The sequence below is a fragment of the Dromaius novaehollandiae genome, chromosome 1, assembly GCF_036370855.1.
Source record: "Dromaius novaehollandiae isolate bDroNov1 chromosome 1, bDroNov1.hap1, whole genome shotgun sequence".
NCBI classification, from domain to species: Eukaryota; Metazoa; Chordata; class Aves; order Casuariiformes; family Dromaiidae; genus Dromaius; species Dromaius novaehollandiae.
The window spans coordinates 58,539,304-58,554,290 of NC_088098.1; the positions used below are offsets into that span (position 1 = coordinate 58,539,304).

Sequence of the window (14,987 nt, forward strand, 5' to 3'; positions counted from 1 at the left end):
AGTGTACCTGCATGTATAGCCTCTCAGTGCTATTTATCTTTTGTCCACAAGGTGGTAGCGTAGCATTAGGCATTAATGTACAAATGGCAACTATCTTAACTTCTGCCCAGTCATCTGAGAGACTCCTACTACTGGACAAGTGTTGACAATCTTCCTTTTGTTACCTTCTAATTAAAGAACAGCATGATATAGTAGACCAAAGACATATACATCAAGATAGTAAAAATCTGTAAAAATAAAGAGGAGGTGGCCCCAGAAGGGCCACATGGGAAGAATGAATAATAGGGACTAAAACCACATACCTCAGCTTTGACATTTTGACTTGTTTCCAGAACTGGTGGGTCCAGCTATTAGCAAGTGCTGCTCAAGGGTGGTAAAATCAGTTGAGCTGCAGCCACCCCTAACATGACACTTACGTGGCTCTGGGATTGCAGACTGCTGCGTTGTCAAACTTGGCCTTTCAAGGCCCACCAGAACCCTGCCAGCTTGCAGGACCATATGTTGGTCATCTCTTTAGTGAAATATTTAGGCTCTTTGTTAAAGCTAGTTTAGGTTACAGTTTCACCTTTGGCAACTATACTACTTGCTTCAGATAGTCCTATCCACAACCTCTCCCCACTTTCCTCTGCTCATTGCTGCACTTCAGTCCTGCAGCATGGTTATGAAAGGTCAGGAAACTGCTTCAATATTAATCTCCTCCTCCTCACACATACTGCTTTTTTCAGCAGAATTTCAGAGGCCTAGTTCGCAACACAGTTTCATGAACAGTTGTGCTGCCACAAATGAGAAGGCATTGTGCTTGCGGTGGAGGGTCAGGGGTGGGAAGCAACATACTAAACTGGAGTTTAGCCCATGAACACTTTGTATCATGGAACTATGGCTGTAATTTCCCATGGTGAGTGGGCTTACCTGCCAGGATTTGTGTCTTCTTATTCAGCCAGTTTCACCAGACAGGATAAGATGCCCTTTAAAACATATATTTCACATTGACATCATGGCAATCATTGTGCAGAAAGTCATATAATAACTAAGCATATGTTAATTCTTTATACCATTATTACAATACAGCCAGGTTTATGAACACCTCATGAAGATCCACACCCACTCAAAAATTCTTCAAACTCACAGACCATAAGACAAAAGTCATTTCTGAGTGATTTTCAGCAGCTGACTCATATTCTACTCCACCAAAAATCAGAGCATTTGAATAAACCCTATAAGCTGATATCCTTCCCCTAATCAATTGTTCTCCGTGCTGGGGTATATATAAACTAATGAAGTATTGATTTAGGGGGGGAGAGGGAGAGGAAGGAAGAAAGAAAGAGAGCTGTATCTTCTAATTGGTGTGGTATGTATCTTCACATCATGTCATGGTTGGTGCTGATTAATTAGGCAGCTCTCTTAACTCCCTAATTTGATATCTCCTTCAGCAGGTTACCAAAAATAGTGACCCTAACATTAAACCCTAGCTACTAGGTTTGCTACACAGATTGGAGGGACACAGTGCTTAAGTGTCAATGAGATCAAATGAAGATTTTTCAACCTATTTGGTACCAGAACCTAGTACTGGAACAAAACTCCTTTGTTTCAGTTTATTTACTGGTAATTCTAGGTGGCCTTCCATCAAAGTGCTGGAAAGTCCTCCTTAGCGTCAGAGTGGCTGCCCACAGTCCTTATGATCAAGATAAAGTGTTGCACGAAACTACGCAGGCTCTTAGTTCCCAAGGGCATTTCTACATACCATGGGTCTGACTATAATTCTTCATCTATTACAGTAACTGTAGTAGGAGACCTTTATTTATGTCAGAGTACCCTTATATTGTACTGATAAAGAATTCCAAGGAGCAGACATAGCTGTCTCCAAGGCAGTGAACTTATCTTCCAGTCTGGTGAAATCTAGTGAAAATACTTATATTTATGGAAAAAAAAATTCTAATATGCTCATGCTACCATTGAAGATCTTATATTCCTTATGGACTGATTCTGGCAGGAATTTGTGGCATAGATGTGGCCTAGACAAAATGAACAATTTGGAGTTAGAAACATATAGCAATGATCCTTTCAAAATGCTTTTATTTACAGAAACATTCAACTGAAATAAAGTCTCTTAACAGGAGGTCTTGATTACTTTTCCATTTCCAAACCACACATCATAATAGGGATGGAATGTGGTTACCATAAATTGTTGGTTTACAAATCATCACTGACTTGTTAGCAACAGCTAGGACATCAGAGTTAGAGCAACAGTTTGGATGTGATAAAATAGCAAGAGCCCATTTTCATGGCATCACTGGAATGAATATAAATGAATTCTTCCCAGAGATTCTTTGTGGTGGTTGTGGTAAATAGCAAACAGCATATTTCCTGCTCATGTTGAAATCAATGGGAGTTTTATTATTGGCATCGAGAGAAGCAGGCTTTGACCTTAATAGAAAAGAGGGGAGGAAAAGAGAAAAAGATGAGGAAAAAAGAAAAGAATGAGCCTGAGAGTTCTAAAATGACCAGTGATTCAGATGTATGACTGCAGACACTTTGAAAGAGGAGTTTAAAAGGCAGAAAGTACCAACAACCTGAAATTTGGGCCCCTCTTCATTTGAATTTCCTTCCAAGTTTTCCTTTGAACTCTCTGCTTGTGAACTTAGAAACTGAGGAATAACCATCACTAGTTGCTGAAAGTGCAGATTTTCAAGTTTTCCTTTTTCTTGGAAATGCTTCTCTTTCTTTCAGGGCACTGAAGAGTTCTCTCACTGGGTTTTGGATGAAGCCTATAAAAATCAGCAAAAGCGTTCTTTTAGGGGAGCCAGCACAAACTTTCTTCCATACTTCTGTTTGAGTCATGACATAGATCACTATCAGTCACTCAGCTCTGCTCAAGCACAATTCACATCTGCTAATACTATAGAATTAGCAACCACTGTCCCTGCCATATAGGTATATCTTTACAACAGAACTTCTGCATCAGAAGTAGAAAAAGCAAGAAGCTCTAGCCCAAAAGAGAACACTACATTTGCTTAGCTTAGTAGACTTGTCCCTTAAGATCCACAAAATATCACAAGTGCTCTATAAAAATAGACTAAATCAAACCAAATGACAATATATGCATTCTCACCACATGTAACAACACATCGCAAACTTATTTCCTTTATCAGGTGTTTTCAAAGCACTCACCAAGGCATGATTTCTAAATATAGTTGTTTAAATATTTAAAAGAGAGAGAGTGAAAACTGGTCCTCCAAAGTCAACAGCAAAACTTCCACTGACTTCATAGAGACAAGTATTTCACTTTAAATCCTTAGCTGAGTAAAATTAATATCGGTGGGGCTAGGATGACCTCTGTTAAATGACGATTTTGTTCTTACCTACTTAGATTTTAGCACGATTAACATAAAAGCATCATTTCCAAGCTATACGTGTTCTTATAAAATAGCTAATGCAGGAAGCCAATGAGGTTAAAAAGAGAAAATGTAAAGCATAGCTTCTCTGTCCAAAACAAGTATTGACCCATTTGACTGAAGTTCTAGCCTTCAATATCCATAAACCATACGCCCTGAAATAAAAGCCTATACCCAAGGTTTCTAATACTTAAGGATCACTAAGTTACTTGCCAGGAACCTGCATTTGGACCTTCAGACTGGCACATAGGTGCTGAAAATTCTGTGCAACTACTTCTGAGCACTCTCACAAAGAGTTTGGATAATTTATCCATCTTTCAAACCAAGTCCTTCAGCAATGCAAGGCACAATAAATTTAACCTTTGCTAGTGATAACTGAAATTGCAGTACAGTCTAGATGGACTACAATATATAGAGAGAGAATCTAACTCCAAAATCCTCCCGTTTATTTAAAGATACATGGCTAATTCACTCCATTCTTTCTTTGCTGATATTATTTTTGGTTGTTCATACCAAGTGCTAGTTAGGTATAAGATAGTCCTTTAAATAACATGTTTTGTCAGCAAATGAGGAAGGTCTTTAAGAAAAAGTTATGTGCAATAAATGGCATTTTCCTTAACAGAGTCAGTCACTGTTGAGTTCTAACATGTAAAAGCAGATGATCCAGCTGAGAATATCATAGGAAATTCAAAAGGAATTTAATACAATTCTTTGAACTTTCAATATTACTTCTTAACTGTGAAGTGCATAAGGAACCACGTTGACTAGTGTCAACACAGTCTCTTGTCTAGAACATGATCCTTTATCCCTAAAGTGTTTCTGACGATTCTGGAAAGAGAAAGCAAGCACAGCTGAGGCTGGTTTTGGAGGAGGGATATATTCTGGATTCTAGCAAATCTTAACCAGTCAAAAAACTTAACCCTCCTAAAGGTAGAAAGTACTTCCTGCTTCTCCAAAGATGCACTTAAATTGATTATCTTCATTTGCCTTTTGCCTGGACAAAATTATCCCAAACCTAACTACTGGTGTGCACAAGATCTCTGCTCTAGAGGTAAGCATTGCCCACCTCACTAATTTAATATATTTGTTACTCATTCCTCCAGCGTAGAATGGAGATCTTGGGCATGAAATAGCAAAGCACACAGGAGTCTAACAACAACAAGACTATCTCCCATGTCAGTTCACTGCTCTGCAGAGGATTTCAGAAACAGTATTTCATATCCAGTTTCACTATTTTCTCCATGCTAAATGGGATTTGCAGAAGAGAACTTTTCAAAGTGATATCTTGGAGGTGTGTTTGTCTCTTTTTTTGGAACTGGATTATATTTACTTTTTTTATTTCATTATTGGATTTAAGCTCTTACTCCAGCTGGATTATGTTTTTACTAGGTGGAACAATACCCTGGTCTCATTATGAATCAAGATGCTGCTACTAGAGGAATTTCAAAATGTTTCGGCATTTGTCCACATGGCAGACACGATGGTTGTGCAATGTAGGCTTACCCAACCTTTAGTGGCCTTGCTTGAGCACTGGTAACTGTCTCACTGTGCCAGCAAGGAGCTTACTAAGGGCTGATTTGTCCATCTTGGGAGGGTTTTGCAGCCTTTGCTAAATTCTGTGCTCCAGTGATCTCTTTCTCCCTGCTGGTCCCCAGCTGCAGATGGAGGCCCGGTTTGCTGGCCACACCACCCAGTCAAAGCCCACACCACAGCTGTTCCAGTATATGCCTTAGTAACACCATTTAATTAAGTACTTGCCTGACCTACATCAATTTTGATTAAGAGCAGAACACTCCAAAAAATCAGACATGGGACTCCCGGAATTATGGACCAGGATATGTAGAGGCTGTATAGAATTTACATGACAGTCCCAGTTATCTTTGAATGTACTAAGTTTATGGCATGACTAAGTCATGTTCGCTGTTAAGATGTTTAGGGGCAGCTTACTCTAATATCCTACTTTCCATATATTTATTTATCAGTAACTGAGGAGATCAAACTATGGCATTCTTTCAAGATTACCCTTTTATCCACAAGCATGTCTACATTCCCACCTGCTCTTTTAACTACTGCTCTTCTCCTGACCTTAAGTCTAGATCAGGAAACTTCCATGTTTCAGTATTCTGGGATTCGTGAGAAATGTTTAAGTGCTTCCCTAGTAGCTGTAACTAATGCAAAGAGCTACTCACATGCAAGGGGTAGGCTAGGAGCAGAGTGTACTCAGACCTCACTTTTGGGATAAGCCCAGAAGATATGCACCGGGAGGTCTTTGCATCCAGCAAAATCCTGAGACTGTTCACGAAGTTGACAGACTCTGCAGAAACTCCTATGGAGATCAGAAGATGCTATAAAATGAGTGCTCCTTAAATCCTTCTTAATGGATATAATAGCAACTGTTCAGGCATCTGGTAGCCTTTGGCTATGTGCTTCCTAAAGACTGTGTAGTTCTGCATACTGCCTAAAGAGTTCAAAGCCTGTTAGTATGTGGTTTATAAACAATGCACAAGCATGAATGTGGTATTCAGAAAAACTCTTGTGTTTCTAATGTATGTAGACATTGTTGTTACTAATATCTAAATTATAACCCCCCCATACCTTCCAAAATGAGTGCAAAGCAACCGTCCTTGCCAGGGACAACAAAGTAAACCAAATTTGGAGTTTCTCAGTCAAGACAGTTTTGAGTCATGACATTTCTTTAAAATAAACATTAGGAAATTATCCAAAAGTGAGATCACCCCACTTTTTAAAATGTCTCTGTATTTTCTGAATGTTTTGCCTAATATCAGACAAGTTTTCCAGGAAAACTGTAGTCTGACGTAGAAGCTTGCCTGTGCAATTTCAGGTGGATTGATTTCAGCTTGACAAACTCAATATGAGATTCAGACTCATAATGCTTTGCATGGTCTTGCATCAAACTTAACTGTGGAAGAAACAAGCATCTCTCCATCTTGTAATTTCTCCCAGCCAGAGCTAACAATAACTTTGCCTCTGCTACTGAACAGCTGAGCCAAAAAAACAGAAAGACAAAAGCCAAAGACAAACGAAAAAGACAAGAAGCAGAGACAGAAGAGAAGACAGTGAGAGAAAAAAAATCTACCCCACATACAAAACATTGCTCTGATAGTTCATAGATAAGAAGAATTGCCTCTGTGAAAGTCAGCTTGGACATCAGGAGATGACAGAAGCAGTAGAGATGGCAAAGCACCTAACCTGACCTATTGGCAAGAAAAGTTAATGAAAACAGGATGGGAAAAATAAGGGAAGTTTGTCACTTTAAAAGGAAAAAGTCACTGTTGACACTGACAGTATGCAAACCAATAAAGTACTAAGATGTTGGATCATGTCCATATCAAAGTAACTCATCCTATAACTACATGAGAATCAAAAAATGTCAAAGCACAATAATAAGGATATTGCAGAGTGTTTTGTCTTCTGTGGAGTAAGTCCATCTATACCACCAAATAAGGGAAAAATTCTATACGAGTTCAGCATGATGATGATAAGAAGGGAAACATAATGGACGGGAATAGGCTGAAGTAGGAGGAAAAGGAGAAAAGGGGCAGAAATTAATAGTAGTAAAAAAACAGTGAGAAAAAGGCTGCCTTTTGCTAGACAGATACCAAGAAAGAGCTGTGACAGACAGACATGACTCACAGAAATTTCTGTATCCAGGCTTGTGGGGAAAGATGGTATTTTCTATCAGTCCTACTAATATTGCTGGAAACAAGCAAATGTGCTTTCAGAAATATGAGCTGGCCTTCAGAACTGGAATAGAAATAACGTTTTACATACCATAAAGATTGTCTGTTTTCCAAGGGTATAAGCTGGAGTAATAAATATATCACTTCTTTCCACAACACTGATTTTGCCTGTGTCCTTAGCCCATCACAGCTACAGCAGTTCTATCACAAGGAATTTCCAGAATCGAAGGCCAGATATAAACTGATCCAGCTACACTGAGTAAAGTGAACACATACCAATTTTCATTAGTTGATAAATCACTTGAGGATCTGGTCAGCAAAGTGGTTAATCCTAATTGCTTGACAGAGAACGCTCCCAAATGTACTTGTCATTTACGTACCTTTGCTCACTGAAGTGAGTGGAAGCTTTAACCTTCCACTTTGGTGGGGGCAGGATGACACCAATCCCAGGTGCTTTGAAAATCTTATCTCTCTATTTCACAGTAAAAATTCTCTTCACTATAGGTGTAATTTTCCCATTATTTGGGACATAAAATGGGACAACAGGGCCCATGCCTGATTTAATTCCTTCTTTGTGTGCATAACATCTATTACTTCAAATATTTCTTCCTAGGAATTCAGACTGTGAAAAAAATGCTGAAAAAATGGGGGACAGAGTAGAGGGAGGCTAAGCAGAGTGCAGTTATCACTAACTGCCTTACCCAATAGTAAATGGAATGGTTAAAAGGCAAAAACCCCAATCAGACAAAACCTTCTATGCCTTTTGATTGGCCATCTATGCAGAGGGGACAGCAACCTACTGTCCACCAAGAGTCAATCTTTTTCCTTCTTGTAAACACCTCATTTAATATCAGATTGCACATAACAATCCTGAATTTCCTTCATTTTATCCTAAATCTACCACTGCAGTGGATGGGAGTTTCAAAAGTGCAAAGAACACTGAGCTGGAGTCTCAGCCTGTAAGACCTAAGTCCAAGTCTATGCCTTTTTCTGTGCCTGAAAAAGTGCCCACAATTTTATGGGTAACCTATATAAATAATTAAAGTAATTGTAGTTTTACTTTGTTTAGATTGTTTGCTTCGCCCTCCCCAACCCTTTAACATGAACAGAACTTTTACAATGATCTATTATAGTCAGGTCAGTCTCAATACAGAAAACTCTGTGCAAGCTGAGAACCAAAATGCAGTCGCAGCTCCAAACAGCTTGGGGATGAGATGAATTCCTTGTCTATCCTGCATCCTAAACGCATCCAAATTATTCTAGTATCCATATATCTATGTGGACCACTTAACTCCCTCTTGAACTCTCCTCAGTGCTTTAAATTGCTTGTCAGCCACATGTGAAAATCTCTACCTCATGTAAAATTTGCATTCCAATGCTTTCTATCACTGATTTCTCTCAGCAGTAAGGCTTCTTCTGACCTCGGTGCCACTGGAATAACGGGACCGAGCTGCTCCTGCCTTTTGTGCAGATACTCAGAGTAGTGCCCACGGAGCAGAAATGCAACCAGCCCCTGGGCAGAATTTCAGCAGTGTCTTATTTAGCACATCAGCGTGGGGGAGGGTTATACTGAGATAACAAACGTAACACGATTGCTGCTGCTGCTGGCGAGAGGACAGATGTCAACATTGCCTCTCCTTTTCACAGAAACATACCTGGCTTTATGAAGAATAGGTTAGCAAATATTTTAATACAAATAGCAACCTCAGCAGAGCTGCCAAAGCAGGCTCCAAAGAGACTGACTTGTTTACAGTCTGGACTGGTGCCTTAAAACCTGACGTGCTTATTCAACAGAAAATTAACCCCAAAACGGGTATCATCATTACTGCAGGGAGAAGCTCCAGAAAGATAATATCCTAACTCTCTCCAGCTGAACTCAGGACATTGACCATGTTTTATCACATCAAGTGCCCTTGTAGTCATTCAGAATAAACAAGCAAATAAAGAAGTGAGGTATATCACGTGTGACAGCTTGGGTCACTGGGATTGCACAGATATTTGGATCTGGCCCAGCCCCCTGCCTTCACTTGAATTACTACTGAAATCTAACTTCTTGCACTGTTTTAAGAGACTAAATTGTTCTCTCTATGTACTTTGGTCATCCCAACTCAGATGTTATCTTTTCCTTTCCCACTCTAGTTCTTGGCTACAAAAAATATACTTGAAGGAGAGTGCTGAGAAGAGATTTTTTCCCAGCTGTACAGAGTGTGTGTGTGTGTGTGTGTGTGTGCGCACGTGTGTGTGCACACGCACATATTTGTGGTACAATTCATCTCCAAAGGAGTCTGACAAAGATTGTCGTTTAAGAGGTCATTCGTTTAAGAGGTTACCAGTGATTCTTATGAAAATATATGCTGGTATGGATTGGACTTGGAAGCAACAGCGGTAATACTATATGAGTGTAGACAAAATGGGATAGAGGAAATTGTTTTCAAAGTCACTGTAAACACTAGGCCATGGCTGAAAACATCAGAGGGAATGGTCACTGATCCAGAAAAGTCACTCTACAGAGGCGTCGTTATCTTTAGCTGTCAGATTTCTTGGAAGATGGAGGGAAAGGCTCGTCCCTGGAATTATTATGCAAAGGTCTGTAGCACTGGATTAACAACAGAGACCCAGCTCAGCTTTCGTTGCATAATTCAGCTGATTTTGGGTCTGTACTCTAAGCAGCCACATGGGAAGATGAGATGGGAGTTGGTGCTGGGGAGCTCCGAGCACGGGCTTCCCCAGAGGGTCCCACTGCAGAGGCCCCCAAGCCCATGCACGGCCCTGCACCATGCCGGGCACTAGTGTGGCAGCTGCTAGGCCAAAAGAAAGGAGGACGGCTCTTTTCATGCCCATTGCGTGGTATGGCAAACTCCATTTCTTTAGGAGAACCTAACCACAGATATCTGTATCACCTGGAAACTAAATTCATTAGCTTTCAAGGAAATATTTTGTGGGTCAGTACACTTTTATTACAACTGGAAAAAAAGGATTTCTCATATCCTATAGACTACTGCCACTAGGATCCATAACTGAAGCCATTCACCAGAAGTCAATATTAGGAGATCACAGTTATGGTCTAGTAGAAAAGGTAAACGTGAGGAGTTATTGCTTGAGGTGGTCAAAGGAGATTTTTGTTTGTGATGGCAGAGAAATAACAGCACTCTTGAGGGCCAGCTTGAAGGCAGGGGACTTACTGCCTTGTTCAGCTCTTCCATCAGTGAACATGTAGTTGGACAAGCAGGCTTATTGGGTTAGCAGCAATTCATCATTGCTTTTAGGGACAGAGTCACAGTCTCTATCAAAACAGCAGGCTATTGTTAAGAAGGCAAAACTGAAGCAGCCTGTCACTACCAGCTCAGATGAAACTTGGGAATTAAGCACATAATCCAAACAGCTTTTGGTGAGGCCTAAGACCACATACCGAATTCCACTGAAAATACTTGACGGCCTCTCCTCTGTAGTGAGAATTTAACAGAATGCAATGAAAAATGGAAAGCTTTCTATAGTATTCTATAAACACTTTTAAAGAATTGAATCTCTTTTGTAGAATTTTCTAACTGTTTAGAAACAAAAACAGAAAAGAGAACATCGCTCCCTCTTCTGTCTGTATTTTCAGAGCACTATCTGCAGAAATTTTTTAGAGCCAACCCTATTAAATTCCTTACAACTGTCCCACAAGGGTGGTTCTTAAAGTGAAAAAGAGAAAAATGCTGGCAGTTTATGCAATGTCTTTTTCACTTATACAAGCTGAGAGACTATCTAGGAAGTTTAACTGTATACAAGTCTCTGGCGGTAAGAATCAAGCTGCAGAGATTTCTCTACAGGCTTGGTTGCATGCATCTCTGTGTACATGTGTATACCCCTGTCCCATCTCTCTCTCTGCTCCTGAGAAGACAAAGGGAAACTGCATTCTGCTGACAGATGACAGACTGAATTACAATGGAGCATTTGGGATGATTAAAAAAATCAAAAAAAAAAAAAAAACAAACCCCAAAATAAAAATCTCCTTATCATAAATTTTATGAGAGTGCCTTTTGGGTCTGCTTTGCTGGAAGCAATATGACCCAGTAGAAGGATCTGCTTACTGAAAGGTCTGGCCAGGTTCAAGTGGTGTAGCAAAGAATGATCCCTGGCTAATCCTTCTGCCATTCCCTGCCTCTCCTATGAGTAAACCAGGTTCCCCTTACTGCTCCAATCCAAACCCACTGATGGTCTTAAGTCCCCTCCTCTCTCCCTTGCACCATACACGATCTGGAACTCCATACTTTTAAATGCCTGTTTCACATCCCGCTTGCCACTCAGTGCATTAATGGCTCTGCATCCCCACGCCACTTTCCCTACTCACATGGCTGGTACAAAACCTTAGTCATCCGTGTGACCTTCAAATATCCTCCACAGCTCTCCACCTCCTCTTTAAATGATCCAGACTCATCTCCAGCTCCTATTAGAAAATCCTGTGTATGCACCTGGCTTGATTACATCAGCTTATATGCGCACTGCTGAGCTAACACATTTCTGCTGCAAAAGGAAAAGGAAATGAATACTTCTCCTCCTGTCTCCTATCTAACAGTTGCTTTACTGTGGTGTCATCTTGGCAGGCAATTAGAGTTATCTGTAAATCTTTTTTCACTATTACCTGAATTTCATGATGTGGGAGTTAGAAGAGAATAACAATATAAACAAGATTTTGATGGTGGCCTCTCAAATTTGAAACTATTTCAGTTCATCGTGCTTGAACCATTGACTCCTGAAAAACCTGTTAACATGAATTTTCTCCTTTCTAGATAAAACAGACACATATTCCTGAAGGAATGTTTGAGTAAAGCAAGCATTACAAGAGAGATCCAAGATAGACATCAGTTACTATATGCTACTACAAAGTGTACCTTAAATGCAAACAGTCCAGCAGCTGTATTTCTCAAGAGCTCTGCTAAAGACATTGCATTTTTCAATGTTGTTTACTGTACACAGGTGGATAATAAGTGTTTCTTTAACCTGGACATTGAGCATGCAGGAAACCCTGGAGAGAGACCCAAGAATCACAGAAATGCACATGCACAGCAACACCTTCAATCTTTGATTGAGTGTAGGGCATATACAGTCTTTTTTCCTTCATGGGGAGTGGGCTCCTGGGTGGGAGGGATACAGTAAACAACTAACAACTGCTCAGCAGGACAAATCAGTAAATAAAGCATGGGTTCATCACAGAACACCAGTTAGCTGAGGGAAAGCAGCAGTGCTGGAAAACAAGTGTTAGCGGGAATAAAATGTCAGCTCTGGATTCTTGTTCTGAACTTGACACCAGAGTACCAGGAAAGTCTCTGTGGGAGAGTTTGGAAGACTTCAGTTCATGTCTGGTGGAGCAAGCAGCAGTTGTAAAATCTCAAGAGACAAGGGCCACCCAGAGTGTGTCAGTTTATCAACTGGACAGCTGCGGTGTATCTACAAATGCCAAACCATAAGCATATTGGCAGAGGAAGCAAGAATTGTGGCCAGCACACAGAAAAGTGGCTCCTGAGTTTCTAAATTGCCTGCCTCTCAGAATATACTTACAGTCCAGGCCAGACTGTCAGCTCAGGGAAGACTATAGTGCAGCAATCCAGTGACATAAACACACCTCACACCTGGCTTAACATCTTTTCAAAGATTTCTCTAACAAAGAGGATGACAACTTGTGAATACCGTAGCACTCTGTTCACCTCCCTGCCATGGGTGGGGTAGCAAGAAAAGGACATTGTAATTGGAAAGACCTTCAACTACTCCTCAGCTAGATAAACAACCCTTTGGGGGCTATGAGCAGTGTAGTACAGGGATGCTGAGGCTGCAGCAACCACCAAGGGGCTTCATCAGATACTCTAGGATCATAGAGTGATACGATAGCAGTAAAGCTACTTTTACACTTCTTCTAGAGGCACGCAGTGGCCTTGCCACAAAACAGAGTGCTGTCTTAAATGCAAAAGGGTCAGTCGTTGGTGATGGCTGAATTTTCTACCCACAGTAAAAAAGCTGGAAATCAAAACAAATGAATCACGAGAGAAAGGCAAAGAATCAGGCCTTGAAGGAGAACTTGGGCTGCAGTGACTGATAATGAACGTCAGCAACAAATGCTCAAGGGCAGCAGATAGGCAGTAGATTTACTATTGAATCAAGCTTCATTCAAAATACACACAGCATCTTGTTTCAGACATAGGTATCCTTGAAATACTGTGTAGGCAGTTTTATTATTATTGATGTTCTTTATAGTAGTAATAGCAGCAGCATTAATATACCAGAATGCTTTCAGGGGATAAGCACTACTCCTAATGAATTCCTAATGGACTTCTAGTGAATCCTAATGGATCCCACCTAATCCCTTCTTAAGACTTTAAGTGGGGCTTGTTTTGTCTCGGTTTTAATCCCCTTAACCCTGGAAGTAGGAGCAGAGGATGATTCAGGCTTCTTAAAGTCCTCTAATCAATGAACAATTAGGCAAAGGTAGGTGGGAGTAGGTGAGGCTGTTGTCAGTCCTCTTCTGCTCCATCCTCAAGAGTGAGCCTAGTGGGTGCTTAGCAAATATTCTGGCCTAATGTTTTCTTTGGATCTCCTACACTTTCACTGGACAAGGAGACACAGAAGCAAACTGTGCTGTACTCTGGAGATGCCTACAGTTCTTCTACAGTTGAGGGAGAGAGAAAGATGTCTTTAAAGACCCACAGAACAGCCAGTCTGTCTCTCTCCATGGACTCTCCTTTCCTTCTAGAGGATGAGTGTCTCCAGAGGACTATGTAATTCACATGAGTAATGTGGCTACTTCTCCACTGCAGATATAAGGAAACACTCTCAGAACATTACGTCAACCCAAGAACCAGGTATTAATAGTATCATTTTGATGAAATTATCAGTGAGAGTTGGCAGTAATGACAGAAATGTCCCAAATCCTGGCTTACAGTGATGATTATGGAGTGGCCAGATATGCACTACAGCATATCAGCTCCTGCCCTCTTCTGTCTCTGCAGCTCCCCCACATGATGCTCTCCCTGACACGGACACCTTGGGCCAAGTCCCTGTCCCCACAGTGTGACAGTCTAATTCTTTATTTCTTTCTAGAACATGGACTTTACATGGTCTGTAACATAAGCTGGGCAGGGGGAGAAAGGCCAGTTTGCATAGGAATGGAGAAAATGGCAATACCAGCAAATGCTTAGGTTTTTGTTGGTAATAGATCTCCAAGTATCCGGTGGTCTTTGTACCTGAGACATGACTGTGTCATACAGATCAACACAGAGTGATTTAAATGCTTTTCTCAGGGACAGCACTAACCAGTGCATGGTCCACACCTGTGCAGTTGTGTATACGTGCTTGCTGTCTTGTCCCCCTGAAGCATGCTAGAATTGCAAATTTGAGAGATTGATGCTGGGGTCCATTAGGGAGGAGATGGGTGATCTAGAATAGCAGGGGACATTAAGGTGTGTGCTAGTGAGAGAATGGGAAGACTGCTGCTGTTTTGCTTCTCTATACAGTGATGTCTGGGAGCTTTTCCACATCCCCTAAGAACAGCATTGATGCCTTTCAAAAGTAATGCTTCTGGCCCAGCCAATGGTGGGAGAGGGAAGGCAGGCAGGGCTGAGCAGGCAAGAGCTGTGACCAGGTACACAGTTGTCCAGTGACAACATGGCAGTAGGTGAGCACCCGCTGTCAGAGCAGGCTGTAGTCTGCTGGTGTCACCCCAGTCATTGACCCAATGGTCAGTAAGAAAGATACAGATCACCTAATTAATGTGATCAGCGGGTGATGATAAAGCAAAGCACCCAAAGAGGGAGGAGAATATTCTCTCTCAGAGTGAACACTGGGGAATATGTATTGGCAGTTCCAGGCAGAAGCGCTCCAGGTTATGGAGCTGTCCCTGCTCCCTTGGAGAGCGCTGCAG

At 41.1% G+C, this 14,987-nt stretch overlaps 1 long non-coding RNA gene across 1 annotated transcript in view; it reads right to left on the bottom strand.

Moving 5' to 3' along the window:
- Nucleotides 1-2,056: 2,056 nt before the first annotated feature.
- Nucleotides 2,057-14,987, bottom strand: part of LOC135328693 (uncharacterized) — a 150,103-nt gene continuing 137,172 nt past the window's right edge. The window contains exon 3 of the long non-coding RNA XR_010389666.1: nucleotides 2,057-2,765. This is a non-coding gene — a long non-coding RNA (uncharacterized LOC135328693). The remainder of the gene's footprint in view (nucleotides 2,766-14,987) is intronic.